General features: G+C 46.2%; 1 long non-coding RNA gene across 1 annotated transcript in view; it reads right to left on the bottom strand.

Moving 5' to 3' along the window:
- The window catches only part of LOC138527839 (uncharacterized), a 277,332-nt gene extending 258,751 nt beyond the window's left edge, over positions 1 to 18,581 (bottom strand). Inside the window, exon 1 of the long non-coding RNA XR_011284061.1 lies at positions 18,221 to 18,581. This is a non-coding gene — a long non-coding RNA (uncharacterized lncRNA). The remainder of the gene's footprint in view (positions 1 to 18,220) is intronic.
- Positions 18,582 to 19,049: the final 468 nt, after the last annotated feature.

Below are 19,049 nucleotides of genomic sequence, written 5' to 3'. Positions count from 1 at the left end.
ATGTCCATCCAGATCCTCTTCCGTCCATCCTTGTCGGCGCATGGTCTTCCAAAGCAGGCATCATAATGCACCAGGACTTGCTCCACCAGGATGCCAACTTCTTCTGCAGTGAAGCTGGCAGCCATATTTACATCACAAAAGAAGGTATACTGAAATGTGTCTAAGACCCTACGGGTTCCTATGGCAAAGGATATGTCAATTATCTCAAAATTCTCTTATAAACCTTAAAACCTCTTTTTATTAAACACATAGATACTGATACTCATAAAATGATCACATTACATACAACTCCTTGAAAAAAACATATAAAAACAGATTTTATACAAAAACAAGACACAAGAATATACACACGCTGTGGGTTAAGTCTTTTGAGTACTTGATCACCCCCATGTGAACCTACACATTGGAGTTGTGATTATTTTCTATCACCTTGATAATATGATTATTGCCTAGACCCAACTTGCACAAGTTTCTGTCCCTAAACACACATATAGATGTAGGACATTCATCAGGGGTGTTTGTTGCTTGTGTTCTATGCTGGTGATAGATTCTATTTTCCTATCACTTTTTTCTTTGCCAGGTATGTTCGATGATTTGCGGACCCTGTGGGTTAAAGACAACCTATTAGGGTTTTCTTTGTATTCATTAGCACGTATTTACTATCATTCAAGTCATATAAATAGACTCAGATATTGGCACCCCCGATCCACCTAGGGGGATAAGTATGCTTATTTTTTACATACCTTCCAAAACTGTGGTGACAAAGTTCCACAGGCGGCAGGATTACCACTAAATGGTAATTGAAGGAGGACAAGATTTCCCTTTTGTTTGGGAATATCGCTCCCAATGTCTTCTATTCTGTAAAAATTGGGTAGATGTAAAGGATACTGTTTTAGAATGTGAGACTATATATTGGATCTAGGTAATTCTTTTATCACCCCCAAAACGGTCTTCTTACCTGCGTTGGAAAGAGGTAAAAAATTAATTTTCCTTCAATGTTCCCACTGTGCCTTAAAGGCGGGAAAAGAATTGGTTCAGGAATAGACCAGAAGGTAGCTGGAAGAGGGAGACAAGAAAAACCAAAAAAACTACGATAAGTGTGTAGTTCAAAAGACCCCTCTATATCACAAATTCTGCTCATGAAAGATGTTGTCAAGCGTACTAGAAATTCCTCCACTTACTGTTAGGCTGTTTATTTAGTGTGTATTCTGTAGCTGATCTTCTACGATTTTTGTAGAGCTTTTATTGACAAAGCACAATTCTGTCCCGGAGTGGATCTAAAAACAAAAAAATGTATTCCATTTTAATATTGGGGCTATATCGCTCACTAGTCTCACTCAGGCACAGAGTCTTATTTCTGTAGCTTACCTTAAGTTAGGCCACCTCTACGAATCATAGATTCCTTGCTCGCCAACAGCGACTGTGGGGAGACCACTCTCTTTTATATATGGCTATATGAGCGTACGCGATGATGTCATCGCGTTGTAGGCGCGACGACGTCATCACGTCGCGACGCGTGCCGTCATGGCCTTACCGCTCGCGTAGGAGCCGTAAGGAAAACCGTAGCCACAAAAGGCCATGTAAATAAGACGAACCCGTAAGGTGTTCTATCAAATACGGGTCATAGATGGCAAGTATGATTAAAATAATGTGGATGTAACCAATCACCATTGTCACTATATTCCTATTTGGTGGACAAATACAGAACTAAAGTAATGTGGTATCTTGAAAGATGTCATTAACCACCATTGCCACTATGTTTCTATTTGGTGGACAACTACAGGTACATAGGTACCACATGTCTCCCTATTAGGGAAGCCGCTTTGTCATGTAACAATAAGGATGCCTTATTTATCCCCAATGGACGCACAAGTATTACTCACAGCTAATGTCATCCTTTTCTCTTGTATTGTCTATATTGTCATAAACAAATTTATTTCTCTTACTTATTGTATGCGGTGTCAGTAACGGGTAGATTGAGCATCACAAAGACTGCATCTCATCTAGGCATTGTGCCATTCAATATTTTCGTTAAGTCCACGGATATGGCTCTGGGTCAAAAAAATAAGTTTCTGTTCAAGGCTTAGCAATTTTTTGTTTACTTTTTCTTGTGTTTTGCCTCTTATATGCTTTAAGATGGTCCAATTGAAATCACTATGTTTGTGGTTATTTTCCACAAAATGTTTAACTAATGGAGCTTGGTCCACCTTGTTTTTGATGCAGCTTTTTTGCTCGATCATTCTCGTTTTACATTTTCTCATTGTTTGACCAATGTAGATCAATCGACATGGGCATCTGATAACATATATCACATTTTCTGTATTACAATTGGTATGTTCAGTAATCTTCCATTCCCTTTCTAAATCTACTGTTGTTGTTTTTCTGGTCTGTGCACACATAGTACAATTACCACACGGATGGTGTCCTGTTACTGGCGGTAGATCCCACAATCTTGTTTGTTGGGATTCCCTTGCTTTAGTGCTGCCTATATCATTTCTCATCACTAGGTTGTGTATTGTAGTGCTTTTTTTGAACGCTATGAGGGGTTTTACACTTTCTTTAGGCATCACTTTCTTCCAGTTCTTATTAATAATGCCCTTGATCTTGTATGATAAGTTACTGAAGGTATTTACGAATACTAGTGGAGTTTCCTTGTTGTCTCGATTTTTGTGAAGTTGTTGATCTAAAAGGGCCTCTCTGTTGTTATTAAATGCCCTTTTAGCAGCATCCTTTACTAGACGTTTGGGATAACCACGTTTGGTTAATTTCTCAATTAATTTGTTAGCCCCGTCTTCATAGGATTCATTGGTACTGCTGTTTTTTTTATAATACGCAAAAATTGCCCAAACGGTAAGTTAGCCTTGACGTGTTGGGCATGGTGACTGTTGAAATGGAGGAGAGCATTTTTGTCTGTGTCTTTGGTGTAGGGTTTGATAAGCAGAAAGCCTTGATGATGATATATAGATATATCTAAAAAATTAACTAGAGTATTACTCATATTCATAGTGAATTTAAGATATCTATTTTGTTCATTCAACCAGATAAGAAATTGATTGGCTGCATCCTTACTGCCTTTCCAAATGATGAAAATGTCGTCTATGTATCTTAACCAACACAGAATGTTATCTTGGTATGGGTTTGAGCTACGATGGTAAGGCAGACCCGGCTGCATCCGCTGCATTCAAGAGGTGCAGAGCCTTCCTGAGGGTCCTGGACCTGAAGTCCTCCAAGCACTTATGGACATGTTGCAAGTCATGGGTTGCCACCCCCACCGCGTTGATAGCACCCACAATGTCCATCCAGATCCTCTTCCGTCCATCCTTGTCGGCGCATGGTCTTCCAAAGCAGGCATCATAATGCACCAGGACTTGCTCCACCAGGATGCCAACTTCTTCTGCAGTGAAGCTGGCAGCCCTCTGCCTGTCTGTGGGCGGTTGTGCTGGTCCCAGATGGAGTTTGGCCCGAAATGGGAACCCCTGAGGCAGGTGTGGGTGGGCAACTGGGTCCTGGTGCTGGGCTGTGGAGCGATGGAACTGCAGTCGGGAGTCTTCTGTTCCAGTAGGGGTGGTCGCAGCAACTGGACCCCTGCAGATGGCTGATGTGCAGGCACCAAATAGCAGGGCACGTGGCCAGCAGACAGGCAGGCAGCAGCAGATGGCTTGTGGGAGGCGGGTCGGGGCTCTGGGGAGCAGAAAAATGGCCTTCTGGGCAGGAGCGTGGTCTTCCGTGTGTTGTCGCGTGGCCAGCTTGATGCAGAATGATTTGGCACATGAAAAAACCGCACACCAGCGTGGAATTTGAGGAAAGGGCCTTAGTGTGTAAGCGCATAAGAGACGTGAGGCGTGCAGGCGTTTCCCTTGGTATGGTTGCATAGTGAATCTGAACGTGCAAAAACAGCATGTCCACGTGTGAATGCATGTAATTTGAGGAAAGGGCCTAAGCGCGTAAGTGAGATGGCACGCATGGGCATTTCCCTCGGCATAGGTTATAGGTGAGCATTGCCCAGCAGTTCTCTGCACATGGTTTTAGTGGAGACCGACGCGTGTGTTGCTAATTCTTGTTATTTCACGCGCCATCACTTCACAGCGGATCGAGGACGTACCTCTTCTTTTGGAGGGGGTCTTGCCTACACATGTTTTTCTTTCCCACGCTAGACAGACGGTGAGTTGTGCACGTTATTTTTCCCACTGTGGGTCCCCCTGTGTTTCGCTTACCCATTTTCAAGGTTATAGTAGCCTGTGTGTCCCACACGTATGCATTTTTTGTGTCACTGGGTGCCACCATGTACTGCAGGAGGTTAATTCCACACACATGCGTTACAGGGGTTGCCTGCACAGTTCTACTGCAGTTTTGGGGTGCCTGAGTGTTGCATGACACATCATTTTCTCACCGGCGTCACATACAGCCTTGCAGGTGCACAGGGGTGCTGTTTACATCTAGTACCCCACCCCCTTCACCCCAATTGCCCAGGACAATTGCTGTGTACACCTTCCATTGGCACTACTACTACATCTGTACCAGTACTATTACATCTGTGCCATATTTGGGACGCCACGTAAGGTGAGGGGCGCCTCAGTTGGGCGTCCTCCATGTGGTGGGCGTGGTCAGGGACGTGGCCGGGGTGACCAGGGAGTAGGTAGAGTCCAGGGTGCCCAGGGTGGCTGCAGAGGGGGAAGAGGCAGGGGTGCGCCACTTCAGCAGGATGTTCTGCCACGTGTTGGTGCAGTCATGCCACCACCACCTGCGGCTCCGAGAGATGCAGCTCTTGCATGTTACACTGGCACCCATGTGACGCGGCAGTCAGTTTCATCTACTGCCAAAGGCCCAACGGTAGTGGTAGATGCAGGTGCAGCTGTGGCGACCACCACCCGGGCTCAGGGTCGGCCAGCGCATGATGCGTTGGCACCTGGGGATTCCCAGGCACATTTCCAGGTGGTCAGGAGGCACAAGCAAAGTGCAAGCAGGGCTGCCCTGACCGAGGCAATGTCCGTGGGGCAGTGTTGTCATCTAGTGCCCTGAGCAGCTGGGTGTTGGCAACTGCATGGGCAGGTGAAGCGAACACAACCTCGGCTGTGAGTCTGCCAGCCAGGACAGTCTCGGTCAAAGACCTTTGCACAGCGGCTGTTGCTGTGCTGAGTCCAGTCAAGAGCACCCAGCAGCCACTGACGCAAGTCAGGGCTTCCGTCCTAGTTCCACCTGCCACTTCCTTGGTTCAGTCTACCAGCACCACTGCCCCTACTGATCAGAGCAGCATTTGCCAGTCAGGGTCCGGACCACTGCCCAAGAGGAGAAAGGCTTCTCCTGCACAAGGGTGTTAGTGCATTCAGACATGAGGTGCGCACAGATCAGGAGTGTAATAAGCATTGGGATGACCTCTGACACTGTGCTAAGCTAAAGCGTGCCTCCAATTATGCCATGACTCGGGTGACTGCTGCGGAGTTCATCCCAGCACAATTGGTCGTAGGAGTTGGAGAGATGGTGGATTTTGATGGCCCGTCCGGTGAGTGTTTTTGCGTGTTTGTCCAGCCCATGTGTGGTTTGCTTATGTGATATTTTGTGCTTGACTGCCACTACATGCTATGTGCACATGGTTCTCATGTGCGAGTCATGCAATGCTTCACTAATGCGTGCCTGCTGTGGTGCATACTGGACATGTAGAGCAGACAGGGACTGTCCTCATCACCACACATGCACCCTACTCACATGCTAGTCACCCGGCTGCCCCTCCGGTCCATGTTCCTGCTCACTGACACTTCTGCATGCAGCCTGGGGTGTCTTTCCACTCAGCACTCTGACTATGTCATTGCATGACTGATGTGCATGTGTGTTCAGCCTGCATGCGGGTACTCCACATGGGCATGCTTCCTTGCCCCTCCACCCCCCTGCACCTCAATTTCACCATGGCACTGGTGGGTAACATGTTGGACTGCTGCAATGGCCTGTTCCACGCTCCTGTGTACATGCACACTTCGCCCTGCTAACCTGCCAGACACATACTGTGGGGTACATCCTTTGTCCTTGATGCAGGGTGTCTCACTCGGACTGTGCAGATGTCAGATGCTCCCCAGGGATATGAGTGCCTATTCATGCTCCATGTGCATTCCATGCATGCCCCTATGTGTCCTTGGCAGGATGATCATTGTAGTACGTGCCCAGGATGACATACATATCATGGCATTTGCTCATCCATTCCATGCTCACTGGCTCAGTCCTGCATCACACACATGTTTAGGGTGTCACAGTCTGTGTGGGACACAGGTTTCCCCCTGTTGCAAGCCCCCTGACTCTGTTCAACTGGTGTAGTGCCTTCTGCAGAAATGGGTGTACAACTGAGGGTTCATCATGTGTCCTGCTTACTGTCCCATTCTCATCTGCTGTGGTGTCAGTTGACTAAGATGATGCAATTGACACTACTCAACACTGTCTGCCAATACACAGTTCTCCAGTCAACCTTTCATTGCCATGCAATGCCTCCCTGCATTTTCACTAAGGGGGAGGGGGTTGCCTGTAGCCATGCAACCCATTGCATGCACATAGCACATGATGGCTGAACTTGCCCTTACACTGCCTTCATGTATATTGATTGACATCATAATGTACTTGTTGATGTAGATAGTCGGCAATGTACACATGTTCTGCACTGCACCCACCCACTTCTGAGTCATGTTACAGCGTTCTACATGCCTACTCACTGCTGCAATGTCAAAGTGACCTGGCATGTATGTTCAGATTGTCATCCCTTCACTGTCATGAAAGGCACAGGCACAGGTGCGTCCTGTGACACATGTACTCAGTATTGGAACACCCTAGCGGGTGTTTAGCAAAATTGATTGGTCAACCTGCGGCCTATACTAACTGGTATAGGCCGCAGATTGATTATAGCTTGCCAATCAGGTTCTAATGACTGTGGAGCTGCCTGCACGTGTGTATGTGTACACTTTCACATACATCAAAGCAAGCAGTGTTGTAGCTGCTTGCTTTGCTGTATAGGATGCTGTTCATATTCACCATACAAGTGTATATGATCACGGGTGTATTTGAACACTTTCACAAGCAGCTTCAATGCTGTGTTTTGCAACATTGCAGCTACTCACTTATGTGTGTGTGAAAGTGTTTATTTACACATGTGTTCTCTGCAGCCTTTTTGTGGAATGACTAATATGTTGTTAATTAACGTAAATGCTGCTGAGATTTCAGCATTGCTCCCGTTATATTCAACGGGCACAATCCTGAAGGTGCACTGTCGTGCAGTACATGTATGCCCAGGCCCACTTAGTTAATCAGGGGGGGCCTGGCCATGATGATTTGACACTCTCAATAATGTTTTTGGGCACAATCAATGCACAATGTGCTGAATCAGGGCCTGAGGTGTGTTCTGGAGGCTTCATGGACCGGCAGCTCAGACTGTACTGGGTGTTATGGTCCCTCTTGCATGGTTGCAAGCCGTCCCTTTGCTTAGGACATTCACTATGTCTACATGGCACATGATGCCCGGTACGGGGCAAGCTGCAGATGGATGAAGCTATATTGGTGATGATGATTTAGTGATGCATGTGTACATGCATATTACGTGTGTCATGGTGTGTTTGGATTCACTGCCAGCTGTGGCCATTTGGCTGTTCAGGCATGCTTATGGTATGTGCCATCTCATTGTTGCCATCTGTCATTTCTGCCTGTGACATGTGCCTGCCAGAGTTGGTGTGTGATGGAGGTGATATACTACATTCAGTACATGTGTTGGCTTCGCTATTTACACACATCCAGTTCTGCTTTTGGGGTGCGTTTGCATATCAATGCCACTGAATGCATGCCAGAATTTCAGTTGTGTGGACATGTCTGCTTCATGTGTTGGCTGTCAATGTGATGTTTATGTGTGTGGGGGATATTTGCCTCTGACATGTGTACTCATGTTTGTTTTTTTCACATTACAGATGATGACGCAATGGATCCAGAGGATGGTGATGTTATTCCAGACACAGGGTTGCTATTACATCAGCAACCCGGCACAAGTGGGGGTTGTGGGGTAGTAGACCACAAGAACCCACTTGTGCTCCAGACCATCGTGTCCCGGGCTGGCAATCAGTCTAGCTCTGATGATCACTCTGAGCATAATGTTGAGTGGATGCGCGTCACGTCCATTCTTCAATGGTGAGTGATCCTGATGTGGACGATCTTCTGTCCGCGACACCTGCACTGAGGGGCCAGACAGTGTTGGAACCTCTGCCTGTTGTGGATCAGGATGCATGGTCACACTCCACACCAGTTGCTGATGTGCCTGGGGCATCATGTCAATGGAGGGATGTAGTCCTGCAGCGATGGGCGGTGCCATTCCAGCGAGGACCACGGCTCCTTGGGCCCTGCAGGTGTAATTTCCGGCAATGCGGTGGCCGTGCGTCATTGGGGCATACTGAGTGGTTATATCCATGTATGTCAATTCAAAACAACAGGGGCAGTTATTGATAAGATCGATCAGAGCATGGAATGTTTAGCCCAATCCGTGCTCCCCCCTGCTAGGCAGGTGGGGCTCCAGCAGCAGGCAACGCAGTCCATGTCCCGCTCACTCAGGCTGGGCATGGTAGCCTCAGACATGGAACGCCAGGCTGAAATGGTGTCTCTGCATCAAGCAGTTGCTGCTCACGCAGAGGCACACATGGAGGCCCTGAGGGAGGACAATTAATCCCTCAGATCTACTCTGGGTGTGCTCAACATGTCCCAGAGGCAGCAGTCAGAGGAGAGGTTGGAGCAGCTTGAGAATACCATCTCGGCTGAGCTACGTGCATGCCAGGAGGTGCTCCAGATGTCATGCGAGGCCATGCAGGCAGAACTCTGTGCTACACGTGGTACCTTGCAAGAGGAAGCATGTGTATCACGTGAGGTGCTGCATGCTGACCTACGTGCCATTGCCACAAAGGACCGGCCTTACCAGACCCACAGGCTTGCTGCCATCGAGGGGCAACCTGCGCATAGGCGTGGTCAGGGAACTGTACCACGTCCACCTTCTGATTTCCATCCAGAGGGTGACCAGGATCACGACTTATCTCCCACACAGGTAGGGCCGTGCAGGCGTTGAGCCCATGGAGATTTTTCATCTTAATATCATCGCAAGTGGGTGTTAAGGTGCACCCTGTACCTCCCCTCTCCTGGGTGCCCCCCCACAGGTCGTATGTTGCCATTTTGATTTTTTTTAAATAATATTGTTTGTCTATTGTGCGTTCATGTGACGGTGTGGTGCTTTATGGCTTTTGAAAGCATCCACTGTCTATTCCAACTGGGCCCATTAAAGCTTGTCTCGTGTATGTGTTTGTGGCTTGGGTCCAGACACATATGCCACTCCTGCTTCCCCTTTCCATGGGCTTGCAAGGATGGTTCTGTGTGACAGCAATTTACACAAGGGCATTGGACTTTCGTCATATCTGTGGCCAGTCTGCTGCTGTACTACTTGTGCTCTCCATCCCTCAACTTAGGATCCTGTGAATCCTTAACCGCCAAATTAACGTTATCCAACACACAATCTATATCTATCCACCTCATTTACTGACCTCCAAGCCCCCTAGGATCCTTTGAGGAAGACCTCACTAACATCATCTCGAATAATCTCAATAACTCATCCCAAAGCATCTAACTAGGTGACTTCAACCTTGGACTTTACGATTCTACAGATGTCAACGCCACATTAATTAACAACACCCTAGAGGAATTAGGCTTTATCCAGAAGATCACAGAGCCTACCCATATCAAAGGTAGAACTCTTGATTGGCTAGCTGTGCATAACTGCCCTATCCTGGTCTCATCTATACTGCCACAGCCTTGGACTGACCACCACTTGATTATGTTCTCACTAGAGGCACTACCAGCACAAGCTATTAGCATAGCCCCAGCTGCCCAGACTAGAAATAAAAGAAATATTACTTCTGAAAATCTCATCCCCTTGATCCTGCCGACCTTGAACGCTATTCCGGACCACACAGACCCTTCCATCATGGTAGATCTGTATAACAAATTTATGCTCTCCTCCCTTGATAACATTGCACCCTTAAAGCTAAGAAAGAGAAAACCCCTCAAACATATCAACACCTGGTTCTCCCCCATCTCAAAGTCCTCAGACAGGAGAAACGACACTGCGAAAAAGTTTGGAGATCACACCCCACAGAAATCAATAAGAACAATTTGAGCATACTAGCCACCGAGGATAAAAAAGAAATTATCCTGGCCAAACAAACTTCCTATAATTCCCGAATCTCGCTTGCCAAATCTAACACCAGGAGCTCTTTACTATTCTGATAGAGGTAGAATCTCATGTACAAATGCCTGACTCTTGCCTTAAGGATAAAAATTGGTGCACAAGCATACAAAATGTCCTAGCTAATAAAATCACCTCCTTGCAAACTAAGATAAACAATAAAAAAGACTCACTTCTCCCTACCATCAAAATGAGTATCACCAGCCCTACAACGGGACTACCTATTCAGCCACCCCCCATTACTCCCATTCCCCAGTTCAACTTCCATAAAGTCACTACCAAAGAAGTTGAAAAGGTTATCCTCACACAAACCCTCAAACTGCCATGGGGACCTCTGTCCCGCACAATTGATAAAGGATGCGGCGCGTGAACTTGCTCCATTCATTACTAAATTAATAAATGCCTCCTTCACCACAAACACTATACCTAATAACCTGAAACAAGCATGGGTCCTCCCTCTCCTTAAAAAACCTAGCCTAGATCCCTCGACTCCTACGAACTACCGGCCTATTACTACAGTACCATTCTTACTTAAAATCCTTGACAAAATAGCATACCAACAAATTCAATATTACCTTGAACACTTTCACCTCCTAGGAGTTCGACAGTCTGGCTTCAGGCCACTGCACGGCACCGAAACTGCTCTCCTGGATCTCAAGACACAGATAGACGAGCTGAGAGACAAGGGAAAGACTGCATTATTGTTACTCCTTGATCTCTCAGCCGCCTTCGACTTGGTTCACCATGAGATACTCTGTAATCATCTTCAATCAGCAGCCCACTTCTCTCAAGAGGCAACTAACTGGATCCAATCCTTTCTTAACAACCGCACTATGAGAGTCTTCTCCCCTTTAGCAGCCGCTGACCCCACACCTATTACCTGTGGCGTACCCCAAGGCTCTTGTGTCTCTCCCACCTTGTACAACATCTTTACAAAGCCCCTTTTCGATTATCTAGATGGTCTGGGTATCACCTACACTAATTACGCTGATGATACCCAGATCCACATCCCGCTGACGGGGGACTACAATAAGGATTTGGCCTTTGTAAATAAAGTGTACCTCATCATTCAGGCATGCATGGCATCACACGGTCTATGCCTGAATGATGACAAAACAGAACTTCTCATTCTTGGCACTTCTTCTAACCTTACCAAATTAGGCCCAAATTACTCCTCCTTTGTAATCGATAACAACAAGATTACAGTAGCCAAAGAGGTCAAAACCCTTGGCTTCTATCTAGATTCTACACTCACTTTCTCAAAACAAGTTAATGCTATGGCATCTGCCACATCATACACCTGCAAACTTATTAGAGCAGCTAAACCCTTCCTCTCATCGTCCAATTGTATCACACTAGCCAGAGCTTTAATACTATCCAAGTTGGATTATTGTAATGTCTTATATGCAGGTTGCAATAAATATATCACCAATAAAATCCAAATCCTTCAAAACAACGCTCTAAGAGCTGCCTTGTGCAACCCGAAAAAAGCACATATCTCGGATACTAGAAGATCTGTCAACTGGCTATCAACCAAAGACAAAATCTTCCTCAAATCTGTCTCCCTGACGCATAAGTGCCTCCACCAGGCAGATCCTCAATATTTAATAACCAGATTTACCAGACCCATCTCCTCCCGCCCATCTAGAAAGGCCAACACTAATCTCCTCCTTGTGCCCAGATTCAAACGCACGATGTCTGGGGGGAATAGCTTCCCCGTCAAAGCATCTCAATGTTGGAATTCACTACCTCCACCACTTAGGGAGGACCTGCCGTACCTACAATTTAGATCTAAGACTATACACTGGCTTAAGGAACATGATATTTAATATCTTTCTAGGTTGTGCTTTACCATAACTATTGTAAATTGTGTATACCAATGTCTATTTCTTGCCTATTAGAGGATACATGCTAGATTACTTGTAAATACTGTACATCCTGTGTGCTACTCGATTGATTGTCCGTTAATGTCCAGGTGCCTCCAGTGCTGAACCCACCTTTTGCTGATATGTAACTAAGTTTCACAATCCTCTTGCTACTTTTGCGCCTTGCTACCCTTTGGGTTAGGTGCGCACTATAAATAAACAATACAATACAATACAATACTTGGCCATATTCTACAACTTCAAGTCATCTACTGGAGACTCTTCCAGGGTTTTTTGGTGCCTAGAGGCTTTTTCCCTGGTTTGGGGGTTTGGCTCCTTGTAGTTCTCTGCGATTTGGTATTTTTACCGGTCAAGGTGGCCTCTGAGGGGGCTAGACCCTATTTACACGAAATGAAGAACAAGGAAACCAAGGGGAAGGGGGATCCTGAAGCCAGGTAGACTAGAAGGAAGAAGCCAACGGACCCCAGAGACAGTTCTTCTGAAGGTCAAGGTGATGAGGAAATGAGGGAGGGGCTTTTGTTGTTGGACAGTACGCTTGGGCTACAGTGATTGGGCACTCTCTGATATTGTCAATGTGGGGTACTATGTACATGATGTGTTCTGCTGGTCAATGGCTGTTCCTGGTTTGGGTTTACTTTTCAGGTGTCAGGCGATTGGCGTGGTCTGACACACTTGGGGTGTCCACATGGGCAATGTTCACATGTGATGTAAACATGACACTGAAGGTCACTTCATTTCACATGCATGTATTGAGTGCATGTCCCTACTGACACAGACACTTACACAATGCACCACCACACATGCAACCACCCATCCATGCCCACACGTGCACACAGATTGCCTTCTCTGCCATGCTGTGTCCCTGCAGTGCATGATCACTTACCATTCTGGGATCGTGTACATGCATCACTGGGTAATTTTTGTTGCTTATCTTTTTTTATATGATGCTCAAGGTGTATTCCCAACACAATGGCTGCTCACTGTGCTGTGTGTTGAGCAGTGTTTTGCAGGGGATACACGCAGCACACGGTTTTGGGATTTGTGGATTTACATTGGCCAATGTGCATGCCAACAGACATTCTGTCTTTTGTTGATGGTACCGCTGGTGGCATGCATTTGCGTATGACTTTGTATGTGTGGGAGGTTGTTGGTCAGTCATTTCATCTGATTCCATGTCAGGTGGGATTGTCTCAGGCCTCTTTCTATTTATCACATGGCACTTTGTATCTAATTTGTCACGTGTTGTGCTTTTGGTTTGATCTTTTGCTATTGCATGCCATGTCATGGTGTGGCCGACAAGGGTGATGGGGGTTGGGAGGGTTTGGGTGACATACTAGTGATTTTCATGGCCTGTTTTACAGTGGGGTGATGTGATATGCACCGTGCATGTGTTCCTTTTGGTCACACCGGATTGGTTATGTTTAAGTTGCTAGGGATGCACTCAATGTAGCACTTCCGTGGATAGATTTTCAGGGTGGTACAGTTGTGACAGTTGACTCTCTCTTTGCCATTATCGATTGTCACCTCGTATGTGTCAGGCCTGTGTGCACTCCGCAGGGGTGGGAGTTTCAGTGAAAAATGTGGCCCCAAGCTAGGTCCGGGTTGCCTCGCCACGTGCCCTTTCCCCTCCCATGAGCAGCGCCTGTGCCTGTGGAAGGGATGTGGGGGCACCACCATGTCCACCGGTACACACCACCGTGTTCCAATATTGTGCAGCACACATGCTGCCACAATGATCCTGCACACTACTGGGGGTGCATATAGTAGCTGCCCACCACAGCGGTCAAGGGAGCAGAAACGTGACTTGAGCACTCTGAATGTGTGCTCTACTATGCCCCTGGTTGCAATATGGGCTGCATTGTATCTTACCTGGGGTGGTGTGGTGGGTTTCCGTATTGGCATCATCATGTGGGTGCTCAGAGGGTAGGCCCTGCCCCCTTGGGAGGTGATGATGGTTGTCATTAGTTAGATTTGTGTATTTGTCTGTGTGTGACATGCATGGGTGTGCCCAGACATTTGTGCTCACCAATGAGCCATGTGTCGCCATGCTTCCCAGCTTCCACGTCCCGGCTCAGGGCAGACATTTTGCATATGAAACGGTCATGGGTAGACCCAGGATAGTTTGCATAGACAGAGGTGATCATTCCATGGGCATCACATACAACCTGTACGTTGATGGAATGCCAGTGCTTGCGATTGCAATAGATGTCTTCAGTGGCCCTAGGTGGACGTAGGGCCACATGGGTGTAATCTATGGCACTGAGCACTTTGGGGAATTGTGCCACCCTGTAGAGGTCCAGGACCACAGCCTCCCTTTCTGCAGGTGTTCTGGGCATGCATATGTGCATGCGGACTGAGGGGCGCGCAGTGATGATTGCCAACACGTGGTGTAGGCAGAGTGACTGCGTGGGCTGTGAGACACCCCCCACTATGGCAGTTGTCTGCTGAAATGACCCAGTGGCCAAAAAATGCAGTACATTGAGCACCTTCTCCAAGGGGCTCAATGCTTGGGAGCACAGGGTGGGTGATGTGAGTTCATCCTCCCACTCCCTGACCAGCTCTAGGATGATATCAGGTGGAAACCTATACCTGCCATAGACCTCGTCATCAGGCATCACAATCACTGGGACATTCATCGTAGCTGTATATAAATGGTTGTTGTTTGCCTCACTTTTATACTGCGCGGGGACGTTTCTGCCTGCCTTTGTGTGGCGGACGTGTTGATGCCCATGCGTGTCTGTGCGCGGGTTTCCCCTATTTCATTCCATGAAAATGTGTTGCTCGCGAGCGTGTGGGCGTTCCTTGTATTTCCCAGCAGTTCTTCCCCAGTTACACCCTCGTTTTCACGCGTTGTTCCCCATTCCGCATGTTCCGCCCCCTTTTTGTTGTGTGCGCTACATGTTGTGCGCATTTGTTGTGCGCATCGCGCACAGCGTGTGGGATGTCGCAGTGACGTGTAAAATAGGCGCGGATTTGGTGCAGCTCCCAGGAAAAACACGCGTACAGGCTTCCATGAATCGCTTGCGTGGGATTCTCATGCGTGCGCTGGATTTTTCACGCTTGCGCCACCTAATTCGGCGCACAATTGTTCCATGAATCGGCCCCATTATGTCACAATTCTATGTAAACAATGAGGTTATTGTTTTGTATTAGGACTGGGAATCGGGAATTTGACCATAGAAATGTTGCACTTGTCTATTTGCAATCAGGCTAATATTTGAAATCTCCCTGTAAAAAAATGTTTAAATGCAATTTAGTAATGCGTTTTTAAAACACTTAAGAAGAAGGGGTTGGCGTGCTCTATTTGTCTTAATTTTACACATTAAGGCAACTTTTCATCCGATTCTAACGGTCCTGAGTTAGACAGTAATAGTTGAGTATATCCTAATCAAAGACATTCCAGTGCAGATATTCGATTTGAATCACTGTCGTTAAATTGGGACATTTAGCATGAACACCATTTCTACTGTGTTGTGAACACAAACTATTTGAACAGAAGCCTTTTTTGTCTTCAGAATATGTCAAATGCTGGTCTGCATGGAAACAGGTACATGTTTAAAAGCCCACACCATACGTGTTCACAGCATGATGCTGAAATAAAAGATGTGCAAAAGGTAGGTTTGACTTTTCAGCAGTCAGGAAAGGGACTGTGACAAAAAAGAGAAGTGTTGTTCGCTAAATTTAGATGTTTTTGTTTCTCAGGAACTGTTCCTTCAAGGGGAAGAGAGGCTCTTGTGATGAAAAGTGATACATGCTTCGGCAAGAAAACTTGTTATGGTCAATCTTTAGATTATACTTATATGTTTGGGGGTTCAATAAGTTCTCAGGACAGAGGAACGTGATGCAGCTGTGTACTAAAACCTGTCATATTTCTATATGAATAGGAAAACATAGTTTCCTGGCAGTGGCAGAGTGGGAACCAAAAGAGTCCCTGGAAATAATTTTCAAAGTGCCCCCATATCACACATTTTCAGCAAGTCCAACCCTTTCCCGATGAGCCAATTTGGAAATAAAACACAAAAGAGGCCAAGAGGGTGCAGAGGCCTACTGGGAAATCTCCAGTTTGCTACAGGCAGTCCATTCCTATTTCCAGGCCCTAGAGGTGCATTTTGAAAGACTTGAGATACTGAAAGAGGATAATACTCTTTTGCGAGAATACATTAAGGGCCTCATTTACAAACATGTCTTTAATGGGACTTTCGTCATGTTAAAATGTGATGGGTAAATCAGGGCCCAAATGTCTAACTTTATAATGTTTCTCCAATGACTTAATAAGGGTCAGGAGTTTTCAGTACTGACATTTACTTTCCAGTGATATCAATGTGCTCTTTTTTCCAGTGATGGCATCGCTGATGACACACGTGACGTCATAAGTCATGTCATTCATGATGTTATCATGCATGTCATCAGTGTGTTCATGTGCTGTAGAAGGGCAGCTCAGAGTTAAGGTGGCACGGCTTTCAATACTTGCTGAAATGCAGGGATTTTGTTTCATTAAAATGGCAGCTCAACGTCAGATCAACAAATATGTGTTCGCTAAATTCCAATGGGTTTGTTATACTGAACCGGTCACCTTAACTGTATCCTAACTGAAGTATTTTCACTCACTATAGATTGTATATCTGTTAAGAAATTGCTGCAAACGTGGAACGTATTGGCTTTGCTAGTACTTGTTTCCGTCTATGCCAAAATGGCACTGTGAGTTTACTCTGTGTTTTGTAACAATGATGGACCGCCAGTACTTCAGGTAAGTTCTCAGGTTCTTTATTGTCCATGTCCTGAACTCCTCCACAAGACACAGCGATGGTAGGGGACACAAGATGACACGGGAAACACCGGGCTCACCCCCACACCCATACTCTTAGCTCACAGCTTCACTCTCCTCTCCAACCGTCACCAGCAGAAGCCCTTCACACAAAACATTCCACACAAACATTCCACTGCAGATGACCTCACACTCACATGCTAATCTGAAAACCAGATTACTACACTTCTCCTCCCCTAAGAAACACAAAGGCCAGTTACTACATGTTTCATTAACTAGAGGGAAGGCGCCCTTGACAATGCTGCTTTGTTTCTATTATAGTCCTCCACTTCTTTTCAACAATATCTCCTGGGTCATAGAGCAAACATCTTAAATATGAGGCTGATTAGATGAGAAATGATATTACCTCGCTGAAGCTCTTTGGATTGCACACGTGATCAGCAATGTTCAATCCATATTATAGCTTTATAGACCTGCAGCGAGGGCCGTACCGGGCGTTATGGGCCCTGAAGACCGAGTTAATGGCCCAAGCGAAGAACTACTTCCTGCGTGAAAACTAAACCCAGTGGAACTTCAAAAATAAAGTCCATACGTCTCAATTTGAAAATTAAGAGCGTATGGAGGAATCTTCTCATTTTGGTGCAGAAACATCAATTGTATTGAATTTCATTAACTAACTCATCTTCTTTTATTTATTTATTATTTTTTAAAAGGTATTTATTTCTGCGAGATGAACCAGGGAAAAACGCACCTTTATTGAATAACTCAATGAGATTCCAAATATAATAATTACTTGATAACAGTGGGGGAGAGCATCTTGTACACAATTACTAGTTTGTGGCATCGTTTGAACAGCATTACGTTGTTAATATGTCGTGTTTAGTAGTGGTTTTATTCGTGATGCTGCCTGTTCTGATAATGTCACTTGTCAGTTCACGTGTAAGTCGTTGTTTTCTTTTTCTTTTCTGAACGCTGTAGTTTCTTTACTCAAAAATAATGTTCGTGGTTCGCAAATGACATTCACTCATTTCTTGTATAATGCGTCCTGTTGAGTGTATCGCGACAACCAAAAGAAACGCGCTTAGAAACACTTGTGCACAGGCGCGTCATAAATGCCATATCATATCAAATCAATCACGAATCCCTTCAACGACTCAGCCCCCGCCAAAAATAAAGACAAGGCTCGAAAAAGCGTATACACCATCGCAGTGGCAACAGCTTTAACTTTAAAATGAAAATAAACCGAATGGATTGAGATATTAAAGAATACATCCGAGTTGAGTTCGCGAGCTGCAGCGAAACATACTGTTAGTGGAACTGGGCACTTACTGTTCATTCGCGGATGGGAATTGTATGTGTCTAGCGCTTTCCCCGAGAGGCATCGGTCGGAGTCGCAGCCGCCCGAAGTCTAAGCGAGTCGGATGACAATCTGGGTGTAATCAAGTTCACTGCGTCTCTGCAGAATTGCCTCTGAAGAATGTCACTCCGGCGAACGGCAGAATGTCGATAATTAGATTGGAATGCATCCGCCATGCTTTCCTCTGCTAAGGCCGGACCGTGACTCCGAGGGATGGGCAGAGCCTGGCGGCCAGAGTGGCGGCGAGCAGGTGGGCTGCGCTGAATTTCCCTGGCACGAGAGTTGACAAGACAGAAGAGAGGCTAATGAGAGCAGTTGTTCCCTTTCTGCCTCTTCATTATGCAATTGAGATCGTTATGCAAGATCTGCATACAACCCCCTCAATATGATAAATGACCTGGCATGTTCGTTCCTGTTAGTTGCTTGAAATTGTCTCTATTTGCCTGGAAGCCTCACAGGCTCATATCACGGCGGTTTGCAATGCAGGGCTTTCATGCGAGTCGAAATTGCATGAATTACAAAATTAGAAAATCCTTCCTTCCTTCCTTCCTTCCTTCCTTCCTTCCTTCCTTCCTTCCTTCCTTCCTTCCTTCCTTCCTTCCTTCCTTCCTTCCTTCCTTCCTTCCTTCCTTCCTTCCTTCCTTCCTTCCTTCCTTCCTTCCTTCCTTCCTTCCTTCCTTCCTTCCTTCCTTCCTTCCTTCCTTCCTTCCTTCCTTCCTTCCTTCCTTCCTTCCTTCCTTCCTTCCGCTCCTCCAATGCTACTGTCCATCTGCAGCTGCGACTGGTGCCTAGTCCCTCATG

Source organism: Ambystoma mexicanum, chromosome 7q, assembly GCF_040938575.1.
Source record: "Ambystoma mexicanum isolate Mex_15411 chromosome 7q, UKY_AmexF1_1, whole genome shotgun sequence".
NCBI lineage: Eukaryota > Metazoa > Chordata > Amphibia > Caudata > Ambystomatidae > Ambystoma > Ambystoma mexicanum.
This window is presented reverse-complemented; position numbering and strand designations above follow the sequence as displayed.